Source organism: Hemitrygon akajei, chromosome 2 (assembly GCF_048418815.1).
Source record: "Hemitrygon akajei chromosome 2, sHemAka1.3, whole genome shotgun sequence".
Classification (NCBI taxonomy): domain Eukaryota; kingdom Metazoa; phylum Chordata; class Chondrichthyes; order Myliobatiformes; family Dasyatidae; genus Hemitrygon; species Hemitrygon akajei.
Genome location: NC_133125.1, coordinates 9,395,704 through 9,413,355, shown reverse-complemented (window position 1 = coordinate 9,413,355; position 17,652 = coordinate 9,395,704). Strand labels below are relative to the sequence as shown.

Sequence of the window (17,652 nt, the reverse complement as noted above, 5' to 3'; positions counted from 1 at the left end):
GCAATTTAAATATGTGAGAGTTCACGCTGTCCCCCTTGAATAATTATATATGCGATTGTAATAAATATTCTATTCGATTTGAGTTTTGCAGTAGACCTCGGTCTGGCTGCACATGGTTATTTTTGCAAATTCTTCAAGTGTGCGAAGTTGATACCGGATACCAGTATGCGGTGAAGCTGTAACTGTGTGAAACCGGGACCACCTGAAATTGCGTTTGTTTTTTTTAGTTTTGTGCACGTTTTGTATTTCCTGCCCCATTCGTTACTGGTTAAATGTATCGCTTGAATGGCGACTTTAAATCTGATTTACGAGTCGCTTTTCAATTAGATGGGTCACCGTTTAATTTGTGACAGTCGAGCTCGTCCTTTAAAACGAGTATTTTTAATTGGGCGGTTGCTCTCGCTCGTAAAAAAGGGATTATTTTGAAGTTCCCAAACATACTGGCTTTATTTTAAACACAAGGAAAGATAGGGGACGTACGAACCCCTGTTACTGAATGTTAGAGTTGGGCCAATCTTGGATTAATCTCGTGTTGATACAAAGAAATGCAAAGATTGCTATTTGTGACTATCAAATTTTTAAATGGACATGGCCATTTTTTTTAAAGACAAGTAACTTATTCAGCATCATATAAGCCAAATTTGGTTACATGTTAGAGTTTTAATTTGCTTCTAATTCATACAATTCAGAATAAATCGGGAACCTTGCCCAAAACCAATCCTAAATTCATGTAGCTGTCTTTAACTCAGTTTCCTCCCTTTCCTCTTTGCCTATTTTTTGGTACTTTTAGCTCTTAAATCTTGTGATATTTTCCAGCAATCAAAGGAGAAAATTCTAAGCTTTTGTTTATGGTTTTATTTATGATCCCAAATGTCATAGTGTTGAACAGAAATAGGCCCCATTTGGTTTACCACAGCCATGTCAGCTTCTTTGCCATCTATATTAATCATATTTTCCCCACACTGGGGCCTAAACCATGCCTTTTTAAGTGTCTGTATACCACTTAAACCTAGTTATGGTTTCTGATTCCACCACCTCTGGAAGTGTGTTCATCATCATCTTTCAAAAACAAAACTTTTCCCCTCAAATTACCTTAAAACTCATTTTTATCAGCTTATACCTATGCCGCCTTTGTTTTAGTGCCCCTTCCCCACCCCTGAAGGCCGATTTTGACTATCTACCTTGCATATGCCTCCAATAATCTTTTATCAGGTTACTCCTCTGCCCCTTTGACTCTAATCTCTCCCCAAAACTTAACTCTATATCCTGGTGATTCTCCTCTGGACTCTCTCCAATGCAATCGCATCCTTGTGTTCCCCCAGTTGAGGTTATACCGCCTCAGAATCATCAAAACCTCTTTTTAATCATCAAAGTCTTCTCCACATCTTTCTATTTAGACCTAAATAGTTGTTTTCCACGCTTCTACAAGGGATCTGTTTGTTCTCTCCATGACTGCATGGATTTCTTCCAGTGTTTTTGTTTCCTGTTACATTCCCAAATATGTATAGGTTAGAGTTAGTTGTTGCAGGTATGCTATGTTGATGCCGGAATCATGGCAACACTGGTAGGCTGCCCACAGCACATCTCTGGACTGCGTTTAACCTGATTGTGCCCTCTCATTTTGTAACAAAATATCGTTAAAGCAATGTCTTGATGTGAGTTGCCTGGGAAGATGATATCGGTCTTCCTCACACTGCGTTCTTGAGATATTAGAAGTGAATAAGTTGGTACCCATTCCTAAGGCTGAAGGGTGCCTGACTTATTAAGCAATGAAGTGATGGTGACAGAGTAAGATAGTTATTTTTGTTATACCTTTACTGGAATCCTTATGTTGCCTCACATATACACAGTAAGTGTTGGACTGTTCATTGGATCAAGAATGTTCAAATTTATTATCAAAGTATATATATATGTCACCAAATACTACTGTGAGATTCATTTTCTTGCAGGCATTCACAGTAGAACAAAGAAATACAGTAGAATTAATGAAAAACTAAGACACTGTGCAAATCCAGAAAAATACTGAGAACATGAGATGTAGAGTCCTTGAAAGTGATTCCATAGGTTGTGTTCAGTGATCAGTTCAGTGTGGTGGTGAGTGAAGTTGTCGATGCGCTGGTTCAGGAGTCTGATGGTTAGGGGTAATAATAACTGTTCCTGAACCTGGTGGTGTGGGACCTGGTAGTAGCAGTGAGAAGGATGATGGATGCAGCGCTCTTTGTAGATATACTCAATGGTGGGGCAGGCTTTTTCCTGTAATGGACTGGGCTGTATCCACCACTTTTTGTAGACTTGGGTATTAGTGTTTCTATACCAGGCCATGATGCAACTCGTCAGGATACTCTCCACTGTGCATCTGTAGAAGTTCGACAGACTTTTAGATAACATGTCAAATGTCTGTAAACATTTAAGAAAGTTAAGGAGCTGCCATGCTTTCTTTAAAATGGCACTTGCGTACTAGTCCCAGGACAGATCCTCTGATATGATCATGCTCAGGAGTTTAAAGTTACTGACCTCCTTCATCTCCAATCTCCTAATGAGCACTGGCCTATGGACTCCAGCAGCAAATGAGAGAAATGGTTGTGGTGGTTAATAGAGGTAAAGTACCAGCAATGTGGCTGTTGTCACCACAAAATTCTTCAAATACTCTGCAATGCCTAGTGCATCATCATTAGCAGTCTCAGCCAGGTCGATGTCTCTCTTTACTGCCAGTTGGCTATGTTGGTTGACAGTGTCTTTTCCATACTTGACATTGGACTCCTAAAGCAAACAACCTATCCTAAGATCTGTCATGGGTGAGGATAAAAGATTCAAGGATGTGCTGAAAACTTACTTGAAACTTAGTTGCAACATAGACATAAACAATTCTGCAGATGATGGAAATTTTGAGTGACTCGTACAACATGCTGGAGGAACTCAGCAGGTCGGGCAGCATCTATCAAGGGGAATAAATAGTCGTCGTTTTGGGCTGAGACGCTTCTCAGGACTGGTGAAGGGTTTCAAACTGAAATGTTGACTGTCCATTGCATTCCTTAGGTGTTGCCTGACCTTTTTAAATTTCTCCAGCATTTGTGTGTGTTATTGAAGAGCAACATTCCTTCTGACTCCTGGGAACCTTTGGCCCATGGCTTTTCAAAGTGGGAGGAATTTTGAAAGCTATTGAGTATCTCGGCCATGCATTGGAAACACACAGAAGCTACACATAAAGTGGCAGATGAAGTGTCTCAAATCTCGAACTATCTTCCTATTCAGTTATTAGATAACCCCTGGACTATCTGGAGTTCATATTTTCCAAAGTGACTTCGTTAGCAATCTCAAAATTGGGTTAAAGGCATACAGAGATAAAGATAATCTCAGGGTTCTTCAGTTATACTCACAGTAAAAGAGTGACTAGAGAGAGACTAGGTTCTCTTAAAGCCCATCGGGACCAACTATTTGAGGTGCTGCAAGAGATGACCAAAATTTGTCATATCTGTTTCTCTTCACTGTTGATGAAAGAAAATATGGATGCCAAAGAAATGAAGTGGAGTAGTGAGGTATTGGACTATTTGCAAATTATACAAAAGGTGTTATTTGTAGCCTTAAAGCTCATTAAAGTGAGCAATGCCCACGGTCTGATCAAGTGCAGCCCTGTCTCTCCTGATCTTATGGGAGGCCAGGGAAGAAATGGTCGAGGCTGTCGTAGAGATATTTGCTACATTGTTAGCCATTGCCGATGTTCCGGAAGACTAGAGGGTGGCAGAGGTTGTTCCATTGTTCAGGAATGTTAGCAAATGTAGGCTAGGGAACAACAGGCCAATGAGCCTGACCTCATTTGTGGGGAAAGTTACCGGAGGACATTCTGAGGAACAAGAGGCACCATCACTTGAATAGTCAAAGCCTGATCAGGAACAGTGTAGTGCAGGGGTGTCAAACTCATTTTAGGTCACGGGCCGGATTGAGCAAAATGCAGCTTCATGCGGGCCGGATCAGTCGGACGCGTGCGAATGCAGCTTTCGTCGCCTCCGTTTTTTCAGCCTACTCTCATGTGTCTCAGTCTCTGCTATAACTACAAAGTGTTTCACTTTACAAATTCCGTTTCTTATGAGGAAGACTGCTGAATAAACACTAAAAACCCTGAAAACCTGGTACCTGAATAAACTCAGCATTAGCCATATCATACGCCATAGGCGCTTCGATTACTGGGGCCAGCTTTAATAGTAATTAGATATTATCTCGCGGGCCAAAGATAATTCCACCGCGGGCCGGATTTGGCCCGCGGGCCTTGAGTTTGACATATATGGTGTAGTGTAATTCTGTTACAGTGCCAGTGATCACTGGTCACAGTTCCTTTTTGTGGGAGGGGGGTTGATGTTTCTCTCTGAATGACTTTCATGTTCTTTCTTTCATGGCTATATAGAGAAGACAGTTGTATATAGATAAGCGCTTTGGTAATGGACCTTTGAGTGCTCAGTATGATTGTTGGTGAGATTACACTTAGAACCATAGAACATTACAGCACAGAAACAGGCCTTTTGGCCCTTCTTGGCTGTGTCGAACCATTTTTCTGCCTAGTCCCGCTGACCTGCACCTGGACCATCTCCCTCCATACACTTCTCATCCATGTATCAGTCCAAGTTTTTCTGAAATGTTAAAAGTGAGCCCGCATTGACTACCTCATCTGGCAGCTCATTCCACACTCCACCACTCCCTGTGTGAAGAAGCCCCCTACCACACACAAAGCCATGTTGACTCTCCCTAGTAAGTCCCTGTCTATCCAAATACTTGTAGACCCTATCTCTTAGTACTCCTTCCAATAATTTACCTACTACCAATGTCAAACTTACCGGCCTACAATTTCCTGGATTACTTGTTATAGGAAAGACAATGTCAATCTGGAGAGGCTGCAGAAGAGATTTATGAGTATGTGTCTGGACTAGAGGGCCATGGCCTGTGATATAGGGAGAGGTGGCCATGATGGATCTTTTCCTTGGAGTGTCGAAGAATGAGGGGTTATTTCAGAAGTTTATAAAATCATGAGGGAGAGTCATTTGAGGCATCTAAAACTAGAGTGCTCAGGTACAAGAGGTTGAGGTTTAAGAGATGTGAGGAGTACCTTTACACAGAGGGTAGTGAGTACCTGGAATGAGCCTCCAGAGGAACTGGTCAGGCGGGTAAAATTGCAATATTTAAGAGGTTTCTGAATAGGTACATAGAGAATTATAGGGTAAATGTGGGCATGTGGGACTGACAGGGAAGATGCTATAGTCAACATGAACCATTTGGGCTGAGGAGCTTGTTTCTATAACTTTACGCTGATTTATAAAAGCTGATGTACAGGTAGGAAACACATTTTTACTGGAATGCTGTCCCTTATTTTAATGGAGTTGATAATAAAACAGGAAATGGCTATTCATCTAGGCATCTACATTGTCTCTGCAATATTCTTGGGCACTTCTACCCTCAGAGATAGTGCTTCTGCACTTTTGGCCATGTAATTGGATCCAAATTTAATCATTCCACTGTTACCTGAGCATTAGAATTCCCTCTTAAAACTTTTTTTTTGAGAGACAGTACAGTAACAGACCTTTCCAGCCCAACGAACCAGTGCCACCCAATTATACTGTGTGACCAATTAACTTACTAATCTGTACGTCTTTGGAATTGAACCCGGGTCAGTGGTGATCCAATAGTGTTATGCTACAATGTCATCCTTAAACTTCTACCTCTTTTTAAGATGCTGACTTTAAATATGCTGTTATTGACAAAAGTTTTGATTATTTGACTTGATGTCAAGTCATTTGTCATATTTTCTATTTTAAAAGTGCATTTGAGTACAAATGTTGATAGGATCATTGCAGAAAGAGACCATTCAACCAGTTAAACTCATACTGGCCTTTCAAAAGAGGATACCAATTTGACCTTTTCTGTAACCTTGAAATTTGCTTCCCTTACCCCTTCAGGTAGTGTATTTTAGATCATAACTACTTGAAATTGGGGAAAAAATCTAATCCGCTTGTCTACCGATTCTTTCACCAATCATCTTGACTCTTGGTCCTCTTAAATTTGTTTATTATTGCCGATGTAATGACTGGCTTAAGCCCATCACCACTACTGGAGAATAGGCGGCTGACGGCAGCTTGAGAAAGTCTTTGGAGCTTTTGGCATTTCTGCAGTGCTGGGCTTTTCAGGATGTGGTTGCTAGCCTGATGGCAGAGTTCAGTGGAATGAGGTATAGTGAAAACCACCCTCAAAATAACAAACCACATAGCATAAGTAATATTACAAATCTACTCTTGAATAAGATTGCTAGTTTGTTAGCAATTATTCTTAATAACAGTAAGGGATCTGATTTAATGTTGGTCCACAATTGTGACCCTGTCTGAAAGTGGGGAGATCAGAGAAGTCAAGAGGCTGGCTGTATACTCGAGTTATTCATATGGGGTATTCAATAACAGAGGTAGGAGCTGATACTGGAGTAAATTGTTTTATAATTGTCACGTACCAATGTACAGTGGAAAAACTTAATCTATTATTGTTCAGTTAGTTTCCACTCACCCATTACCTTCTAGTCTAAGAAAAGTGATGCAGGAAGTAATCAATGATGCCTTTAAGCAACACACAGCAGCATCTACTGCTCTCCTCAAACCACTTGCTCTTGATAAATATGTGAACCAAGATGAAAAGTAGAACTGAGCTAGAGTAATCAGTACTCAGCATTGAAACATGGACTGCCTTTACAGTTAAATATTGCACTAAATAAGGCTCAGAACAATCTGAGGCTATTTTGGAAAATGCCAATTGCTAATGTAATCATCATCATCATGGCTTGGCTTTGTGAGCGAAGATTTATGAAGGGGGCTGCCCACGTCTGCTGGTGGCTGATGAGGCCAATACCGGACAGACAGACCCGGCCGCAGTGGCTGCAAGGGAAAGGATGGTCCTAGACGTGGGCGTGCCCTTAGGCCTGTGCAATGGTTTTTTTTTTAGGTGGAGTGCAGTGTGCGTGGTACTGGCCCCACCCTTTACACCCGGGGTTCATCTCCCACAGCCTAGCAAGCTGGGACGGTGATAGCGAGGTCCTCGGGTCATAGGAGTTACGTTGGAGTGTCCTTCTTCTAGGTGGATGGCCTGACAAGGCTGACGAACCCCACCTGCCCGGGTCTGGAGTCAGAGTTGTCCTTCTCTTAGGCTGGCTGCCAACCAAGGTTAACAAGCCCAGTCTACCTATCCAGTTACACTGCCGGACGCTCGGTTGCGTCATGACGTAGCAAGCTCGGTGGAAACGGGGGGCACTGACGAGAAGGTGTTGCTACCGATGCAGTAGTGTAGGAGAGGCCATTTGCAGTGACCTCCTGCCTAGCAAGCCAGACAGTGACCATGCGGCGATCACTACACCGGGAAAGGAGAGGCGGTGTATTGTGCGTGCATTTTCCCTGGGTGAGTGGGACGTCAGGCCCAGACTTCACCCACCCCCTGCTAATGTAATATATAGAGGATAATCATGATTGTTGCTGATCAATCATCACAAGCCTAAAATATCAGTAGCACATGACATACCTGTCTTCAGCAAATCCTTTAACTTCTCTCACATCCCCTGTCTGCAGTAGAAATTAAATAGCACCCAGGTTGGGCAATGCACAGAACGATTCTGGTTTCTTCCACAAACTCAAGACATTTCAATACACTTCATAACTGAAGAAGTAAAGGGAAATTTTTTGAACACCCAGCAGGCCAGGCAGCAGCTGTGGAAAGAGAAATTTGTGGAAGACTCGGAAAGAGAGGAAGTAATTTTTAAGTTGTATAGGAAGAGATAGATGGGATAAAGGGCATAACTGTGGAAAGAATAAGACTCTGGTTGCTGTGGGGGTAAAAGACCTTTTATTAAGAGTGGTAATTAGTGAGAAGATACAGACAAAATGTATAAAATGATGTGAAGCTACATGTTCAAATGTTGAAGCAGGTACAATAACAACATTTAAGACATTTGGACAGGTAGATGGATAGGAGAAGTTTAAAATGCTATGGTTGAATGTTGGTGAATAGGACCAGCTTAGATGGTCATCTGGTTGGTGTGGATGAGCTAGGCTGAGGGGCCTGTTTCCATACTGTGTGATTATGAATCTAAATACCTCAAGTCAAACATGACCAGCAGGTCAGGATGAGCTCATGGAGAAAGGCTGACTCAATATCACAGAAGCATGACTCTAGCAACAATGGCAATTCTGTTAGAAATGCAGCCAACAAGCTATTGGAAGTAGTTGAATTTCATATTGAGTTGGTCAGGCTGCAGTGTGTCCAAAAGGAAGACGATATTTTATGCTTCAGGCTTGTTAAGTCTTGCTGTAATAATGTAGGAAGCCACAGAGGTCAGAGTGGAAATGAATGGAGAATTGAATTGACAGGTAACAGGAAGTTTGGGGTAGTCACTGCAAACTAATGAAAAATGTTCCATTATGTGGTAGCATAGTATGCTTTTATTTATTTAGCTATACAGCCCGGAGTAGGCCCTTCAGGCCTTTTGAGCCATGCTGCCCCAGCAATCCCACAACCCTGATTAACCCTAACCTCATCATGGGACTATTAACCTACCTCATACATCTTTGGACTGTGGGAGGAAATCAGAGCACCAGGGGAAGACCCACACATTCCACAGGGAGGACATAACAACGACTCCTTAGAGAATGGTATTGGACTTGAACTCCGAATTTGAACATCTCAAGTTGTATTAGTGTTGCACTAGCTGCTATGCTACCATGGTGATCAACTTGGGTTCTCCAGTGTAGAGGTGATCACATTGTGGACACCAAATATAGTACAATAGATTGGAAGAAGTGCAGGTGCGTCATAGCTTCGCTTGGGAGAAATAAGTGGAAAGGGAAGAAGTGAAAGAAACAGTATTGTATCACCAGTGAGAAAGTACTGTAGTAAAGGGAGTGGTTGGTGGAGATGAAAGACTGACTAGCCAGTCTGAAATGGAATGGTCCCTGCAAAATACTGAAAGGGGAGCATGTGTCAGAAAGTAGAATCTTGTTGAAGTTGGTAAGAATTGTGAAGTATTGTCCATTGAATATGGAGGCAGAAAGGTTAGATGGTCAGGAAAATTCTGTCTCTGCTTTGTCCACAACAAAAGTAGGTGAGAACAGATGTATGGGAAAACTAATGAGATGTGGTCAGGGACTCTCAACTCTGGTAAGGAGAAGTCATGGTACAAGGAAAAAGGAAGACGTTTCACAGTGGAGCAATTGAGAGGAGGAAGCACAGGGAGAATGGAATGAAGTTCAGTGCACTGGAACAAGGGTTAAGGAAGAGCGTCTGAGTAGCAATGAAACAAAGACTGTTCCACATATTTCACAAAAAGCTTGGTGTAACTGGGGTTGCATGATTATCTGTAGCTCCACCTTTGATTTGGTGCAAGTAAGTGGAGCTGGAGAAGTTTCTCAGTATGAGGATGAGTTAAGCCAAGTAATGTTGTGTTAGTGAATGGCAATTGGTTGGGCCTCTTCAAAGAAGTTGAGAGCCTTCAAACCATACTGACCTGTTTGTATGTGATTATTGAAGTACATAGATTATATGCCTGTGTAAAGATAAACAGATTAGGATTTGTGAATTGTAAATTGTTGAAGTGGTGGATAGTATCAGAGATGTCAGCCAACAAAGTATTTATGAAGTAGAATTAGTTTTGCAGTTTGAAAAGATTCAGTGAGGAAAGTTTTCAAACAACAACATGCTAACTAGATAATTAGTTTCTAAGAGTTAGTTGGGAGCACTTAGCCTTCATTTCCCTTTGAAACAACAGCAAAATATTTGCTAAGTGCTTTCACAGCTGAATCTCCCCTGCTTTTATGACTTGGTTTTTTATATAATTATATTTTTATAATGATAAAAATAGGGAGATGATTTGGTTTGTCAACTTATTTAGAGCAATGGTTCCCAGACCAGATCCCCAGTGCCCCTCTCTCCCTTTCTGGGCATTACATAAAAACTATAAAGAATTTTATTTACAATGCACTTTGAAAGAAAATAGGAACTGCTAATTCAAAGTATTGACAAATAATTGCAAAAATTGTCCAAATCTATTTAAAGCTACAAAAAATAATTTTTATTTAATTAAAATAAAAAACAATTATCACCAATTTTTGTGTACATTAGTAGTCCAAATATTTACTACCTAGTTGCTTTTTCATGTTTCAGTGAGATGAATGGTCTTGGTGCAGTGATATCAGTTTCTCAACATCTGTCAATCAGAAGGAGCCCCAGATCCATACATTCAGTAATTTGCAGTCTGTTGCTTTGAAAGTAGTTGAGTGACTCTGCTGAAACTGTGCTCTGCTAAATATGATGTTAGTAAGACAAGAACATTTTGATCTTTTTGCACAGTTCCAGATAGTATTCAGAGATTTCTTTCAAATCTTTGATTTTTTTTTTATCTCTGCTTCAGGTCAGTCATTCTGTAGCAACATCAGTTCCTTCCTCCTTTCTTTTAATTCCACATTATAATTTATTTTCTAGTCTGGAATTTGGATCAAGAGAAAATCCTGAAATCTTTCTGACATGTTTTTATGCAGCTCACCCAGGTGGGCACAGTATACTTTAAGATCATCTGGTATTCTTTCTTTTTTAACTCAGAGGTCGGAAATTGGAAAAGGTCACTATGGCCAATGTTGCACTTAAACAGGGTTAACTTGAACAGAAATTTAGAGGCTATTGACTATTAAGGCTATTAAGATACCCATAATTTCCTTGCTGAAGATTGACTTCATTAAACTTTGAAAATAATTCTGACAATTAGGTAATGCCGTATCTGCTGTCTTTCAGTTGATCACTGAATGAAACATTTGAGTCTTCAAAGAATCTTATCACAGTTTCAAAAAACGCATAGAAGTGTCTCAGGCAGTTTTCTTTTGGGGGCTCCTGACTTTTGTATGCAACAGCAAGCATTCAAACTGTTCATCATTCTCAGTACAAAGCTCTTGAAATAGTCAAGAATTGAGAGCATGGGACTTGATTCTATTTAATGATTTGTGCAGCTAATCACTTAGGTTTTTTCAACAAGATTTTGTCTGTGAATTACACAGTGAATGTTAAATAACCTTAAGTACAGCTTTTTTCAAGACACACCTCAATGGTTGTGTCCTGACATTAATGATGCCCTATCGGTTGTACAAACCCCATTTCCAGAAAAGTTGGGATTTTTTCCAAAATGCAATAAAAACAAAAATCTATGATATGTTAATTCACGTGAACCCTTAATTAACTGACAAAAGTACAAAGAAAAGACTTTCAATAGTTTTACTGACCAACTTAATTGTATTTTGTAAATACCGTAGATTCTGGATTTTAAGCCGCTACTTTTTTCCCACATTTTGAACAGCTTTGAACTTTGCGGCCTTTAATACGGAGCGGCTAATGCATTATTTTTTTTCATGTCGCCGAAAACATTTTGCCTCGTAACAGTAGACCAATAAAATTGATGAGTAGTTCACAGAGGTCCAATGAAATTGTACGATAAATCAAGCGCACTTTCACAATTAAATTATTGTAAATCAGTCATTTGTACTCACCCTCATCAACATGGAAAACACTCGAAGAAAAGCATTGTGCTGCCTTTATGGCAGTTATTTAGTTTATAATATTTTCGCTTAGTAATTCATTTTCTAGTTAAAGTTAGAAGAGTTTTAACTATATTTGTTTTCTGTACTACATCGCGGGATGCTATGACGTCACACCCGGTTTCGCCGCGTCTTGTGGGATACCAGTTTGCAATAAACGGGAAGGAGGGGGCATTAGACCCGAGCGAAACGCTGCTTTTAAGTTAAAGGTGATCAATAACTTTTCCTGGTAGGCTGCAGTATATATATTTTTTACCAGTCGTTAGGAGATATTGGAATGTTGTTCAGTAAAGAAGTATACGCAACGTATATTTAAAAGTAGCCGCGTTACGGGCACGGTTCGAAAAAAAGCATTTGCAATATGTATTTGTTTTTGTTACCATATGGATTTAATTAAAAGTTAAAAAATCCTCACGTGTAATATCTTTCTGTGTAAATATCTCATATTACAACGTGGGACACCTGCGGCCGAAAATCCGGTGCGGCCGAAAATCCGGTGCAGCCTAAAATCCGGTGCGGCCTTTACAAGTAAAAAATTGATTTTATTTCTAAAATTAGAGCCAGCGGCTTTTAATCAGGTGCGCTCTGTAGTCCGGAATCTACGGTATACACAAATTTAGAATTTAATGGCTGCAACACACTCAACAAAAGTTGGGACAGAGTTAAAATAAGATTGAAAAGTGCACAGAATATTCAAGTAACACCGGTTTAGAAGACTCCACATTAAGCAGGCTAATTGGTAGCAGGTGAGGTATCATGACTGGGTATAAAAGTAGCATTCATCAAAGGCTCAGTTTTTGCAAGCAAGGATGGGTCGTGGCTCACCCCTTTGTGCCAAAATTCATGAGAGAATTGTTAGTCAGTTCTAAAGGAACATTTCCTAACGCAAGATTGCAGAGAATTTAGGTCTTTCAACATCTACAGTACATAATATTGTGAAAAGATTCAGAGAATTCAGAGACATCTCAGTGCGTAAAGGGCAAGGTCGGAAACCACTGTTGAATGCGCGTGATCGTTGAGCCCTCAGGCGGCACTGCCTAAGAAACCGTCACGCTACTGTGACAATTATAGCCACCTGGGCTCGGGAGTACTTCAGAAAACCATTGTCACTTAACACAGTCCATTGCTGCATCCAGAAACGCAAATTGAAACTGTATTACGCAAGGAGGAAGCCATGCATTAACTCTATGCAGAAACGCCAGCGAGTTCTCTGGGCCCGAGCTCATCGCAGCTGGACCAAAAGACTGTGGAACCGTGTGCTGTGGTCAGATGAGTCCACATTTCAGCTAGTTTTCGGAAAAAACGGGCGTTGAGTTCTCTGTGCCAAAGATGAAAACGACCATCCTGATATCAGCGAAAGGTGCAAAAGCCAGCATCTGTGATGGTATGGGGGTGCATCAGTGCCCACGGCATGGGTGAGTTGCATGTATGTGAAGGTACCATTGACTCTGAGGCGTATATTAGGATTTTAGAGAGACATATGTTGCCATCAAGGCGACGTCTCTTCCCGGGACGTCCATGCTTATTTCAGCAGGACAATGCCAGACCACATTCTGCACAGGCTACAACAGCGTGGCTTTGTAGACACAGAGTGCGTGTGCTTGACTGGCCTGCTGCCAGTCCAGATCTATCTCCTATTGAAAATGTATGGCGCATCATGAAGAGGAGAATCAGACAACGGAGAGCACGGACTGTTCAGCAGCTGAAGTCTTATATCAAGCAAGAATGGACAAAATTTCCAATTGCAAATCTACTACAATTGGTATCCTCAGTTCCAAAATGATTAAAAAGTGTTATTAAAAGGAAAGGTGATGTAACACAATGGTAAACATGCCTCTGTCCCAACTTTTGATGAGTGTGTTGCAGCCATCAAATTCTAAATTTGTGTACATTTACAAAATACAATTAAGTTGGTCAGTAAAACTATTGAAAATTTTTCTTTGTACTTTTGTCAGTTAAATAAAGGTTCACGTGAATTAACATATCACAGATTTTTGTTTTTATTGCATTTTGGAAAATATCCCAACTTTTTTGGAAATGGGGTTTGTACAAGCAAGAATGTTGGTGAGCAGAATGTCCTTCTCTTTGGAAAAAATTGCTCGACGACCTAAAATATTGACTCCCTCTTCATAGCGTGCTTTCATCTTTTTTGAGCAAATATTTGTTGCCTGGCAGAGTTGACTTGTAACTGCAGAGCGAATTTTGTTGCACAATGTGTCTTCTACATTCTCAAAAAATTTATCTTTGTCTTTGAATAAAGTTTTTGCTGAGCGGAATCGCTTTATTTGGTGTGGTATCTTATGCAAAACTGTACTTAGAACCTCCCTAACTGCTGGCAGAATCAGTTCTTCTCCAATTGTATGGTGCTTTCCAGACTTAGCAGTGAGCAATGAAATGTTGTACGAAGCTCGCAAGCCATAACTGTTTTGTTGTAAAGTGCTGGCAAACATGTTTTGAAGTATTCTCTGTTTCGGAAAGTTTTCACAAAGTGATTGAAAATAAGCCAAGTTCTGGTTTGCGTTATCAGTGTGTGTTTTCAAATGTTCAAGGGGCCTGGACAGTTTCATTGCTTCATTTGAAAAGAACCTTTTTATATAACAGACATATTGGCTGCTGTTGGTTGTTTGGTGCTGGTATAAATCCATACTTCAGATACTCCATACTATACTGTCTTCACTTTTTGGTTTGTTCTTTGATTTTTGTTATGGATTAACGACTATGGTTAATTGCCTGCTGTTTAAGTTCAACCTCAAGTACTGCGATCAATAAATGGGAAAGTTATAATGTCAGCATAGCTCAGGCAAAACCTGACTCTCAGCCTGAAGGTACATAAAGTGGGGTAGTGATATCTTGGTTGGGCCATGTTCTAGAGAAATGCGGTCAAGACCTTTCAAAGGGCAGATTCTGAACTTTACCCCATTGAATGTCATACTGTAATTCATAACTTGTGTCACTGCATGATTAGCATATGGAAATTGTATTAGCTAACACTGTACTACAGTAGTGAATGGTAATAATGTGGGACTAGGCCTGGAAATAACACGATATCTTCAGTCTATACTTTTCATGTGCGAAATACGGAAGTGTCACGTTGTTCATCAGCAATAATGTACGTTGAGCAAAGTCTAAGAATGATGGTTAGCAAGAGATGAAGTGATTGTGATCATTGTAATTATTATGAGGCACTGAGGATCAAATGCTTATAATCATTCCTTGAGCCTAAATCCCTCAGCTGCCCCCCTTGCTACTGAGTGCCCCCATAGCTGCCCCCAAGGCGTGATATCGCCCACTTTGGGAACCACTGATTTAGTCTATTTCCTATCATTTCTATTTAGCTCATAGATTTGTTTTTCCTTCCAGTGCCTGTCCAAGGTTCCTTTAAAGCACTGATCAACAGCTTTCTGTGTTTCTACTGCATGATAAAGACACTTGTGTTCCAGCTTGGGATGCTATACAGTTAGGATGGTAACTTACAGTTATTGTTTCCATCTTCCTGCTGCTACTATCCAATTTGGTAGCAGAGGTTGTGAGTTTAGGAGGTGCTTGCTAGCCTGGACATGTAATTCCAGTGCTTTTTGTTGAAACACTGACTGGACACCAACGATAAAGGGAATTTTTAGGGAGATTGAAATCATGTCAAAGAAGTGACCTGCATTTTTTTTCGAAGCTTGCGAGTTATGGGTGCTACTATCATTCAGGCAATAATTTAAAATCCCATTATATTAGTGATTTATGTACAGAATTTACAAAGAAGGGTCTTGAGTCAGGGATTTCTTGCCACATATCTTGTTCAGTGGTCTCTGAGTATTGCTGATGGGGATTTAGTGATGGTGTTGTTATTAAATGTCAGTAGTTAGTTTTTCTCCCGGTAGTGTTATTGGCATGAAAGTTAACAACTGAGTAATAGCTGTGGCTGAATTTTTATCTAGATTTTACTCAAGCAGACATGAGCTGTTTCATTTGCTGTGGAGTTGCAGACAGGTTTGGACACAAAGCAATCGTCAACAAGATTCCCACCATCGATCAATGAGGAAGAAATCATTATTAATGAAGGACAGCTAGAAATGAGGATGCACCTTGTATATTGTCCTAAATGCATGAGCAGTAATGTTTTAGGACTAGTGATTGACCTCAAAAACTAACTGTCTTTTGTATGAGGTATGACTCCAGCCACAGGTGTCTTCTCGAGATCAAAAGTTTGCAAGTGCTGGAAATCAGAAATAAAAACAGAAGATCATGGAAAACTTAGCTGATCAGGCAGTAAATGTGTAAAGAAAAAATTTTTAGATCAAAGGTTTGGGTTAGTTGAGGTTGGTTTTGCATTACATAATATAAAGAGGAAAATTGGTAAGGATAAAGGTAGACCGGAATTGCTATGTTAAAGTTGCTGATGAAGCCATCCGATTGAATTAATGAGGACAGTTTTGAGAGGAAATAAACTTGGAACACGATCTTATAAAAGGTAGAAAGCAATTTTTGTGATTAGTGAAAAAAATGAATATAATATCAATCTAAAATGCGTTTAATTGTGTGGATGGGTGACAAGTCAAAACATTAAGAATATAAGACAAAGCAAAAAATGATGAAGTGTCACAAGGAAAGAAGAGGTGAGGCAATTAAATATTAGAGCAGATTATTAGAGGTTTGACTGCATTTTTTTTCTGAAGTAGCATGAGCCACGTAACCTTAGCCCCCCCCCCCCCCCCAAAAGAATGTGAATTTGGAGAATAAGGAAAATGACCTTTTTTTGGATCACTGGATAACACTGGAAATAACTGAATCAAGATTTGGAAGGAAATTGGGGCAAATTATAATCACTAGCTAAGTGGTACTAAGCAGATTATTGTAGCTTCAGGCTGTCGAGTCCCTAGATTCTGATGAAAGTCGTTCTAAGATGTTAAAGGAAGTGACTAGAGAGATTATTTAATGCATTGGTTTTAATTTTCCAAAATAGGTTAGATTCAGGGAAGTTTGCATTTAGATTGGGTGGAAAGAAAGTGTACAACTTTGCTTATTTGCAAAGGAACACTGATAAAGCAAATGCTATAGGTTCAATGCTCAAGGTCAGTCTTTGGGGAAATTTGATAGAAGTATTATTGAAGATGTTATAATGAGATAAGTTGAAAAATACAAAGTAATTTTGGAAAGGCCTTATAGTTTTGTGAAAAAGCTTTGACAAGCCTGTTGGGATCCTTTGCAGGAGTAAAAAGTATTGTGAATAAAGTGGAACCAGTGGAATAATTAAGATTTCCAGAACACTTCTAACAAAGTATTGCAGCAAAGGTTATTGCAGGAAAATAAAAGGTCATGCTGCAGCAGGTTACATTGGGAAGGGGAAAAGATTGGTTTGTCTACAAGAAATAGAGCAAGCATAAATAGATGCAGTCTGTGGGATGAGTTGTGGTGTAACATGGGGTTAAAATCGCAAAGGGTGATGAATATTGCAAGGATGCTGTTCCTTTATTCAAGAAAGGGAGTAGAGATAGCCCAGAAAATTATAGACCAGTGAGTCTTCAGTGGGTGGTAAGTTGATGGAGAAGATCCTGAGAAGCAGGATTTATGAAAATTTGGAGAGGTATACTATAATTAGGAATAGTCAGCATGGCTTTGTCAAGGGCAGATTGTACCTTATGAGCCTGTTTGAATTTTTTGAGGATGTGACTAAACACATTGGTGAAGGAAGAGCAGTAGATGTAGTGTATATGGATTTCAGCAAGGCATTTGATAAGGTCGCCCATGCAAGGCTTATTGAGAAAGTAAGGAGGCATGGGATCCAAGGGGACATTGCTTTGTGGATCCAGAACTTGCTTGCCCACAGAAGGCAAAGAGCAGTTGTAGATGGGTCATATTCTGCATGGAGGTCTGAGACCAATGGTGTGCCTCAGGGATCTGTTCTGGGACCCTTACTCTTTGTGATTTTTATAAATGACCTGGATGAGGAAGTGGAGGGATGGTTTAATAAGTTTGCTGATGACACAAAGGTTGGAGGTGTTGTGGATAGTATGAAGGGCTGTCAGAGGTTACAGTGGGACATTGATAGGATGCAAAACTGGACTGAGAA

At 40.2% G+C, this 17,652-nt stretch overlaps 1 protein-coding gene across 2 annotated transcripts in view; it reads left to right on the top strand.

The window, feature by feature from the left end:
* The window catches only part of LOC140739032 (ras GTPase-activating protein 1-like), a 117,547-nt gene that overhangs the window by 759 nt on the left and 99,136 nt on the right, over positions 1-17,652 (top strand). The gene's annotated exons all lie outside the window — the stretch shown is intronic.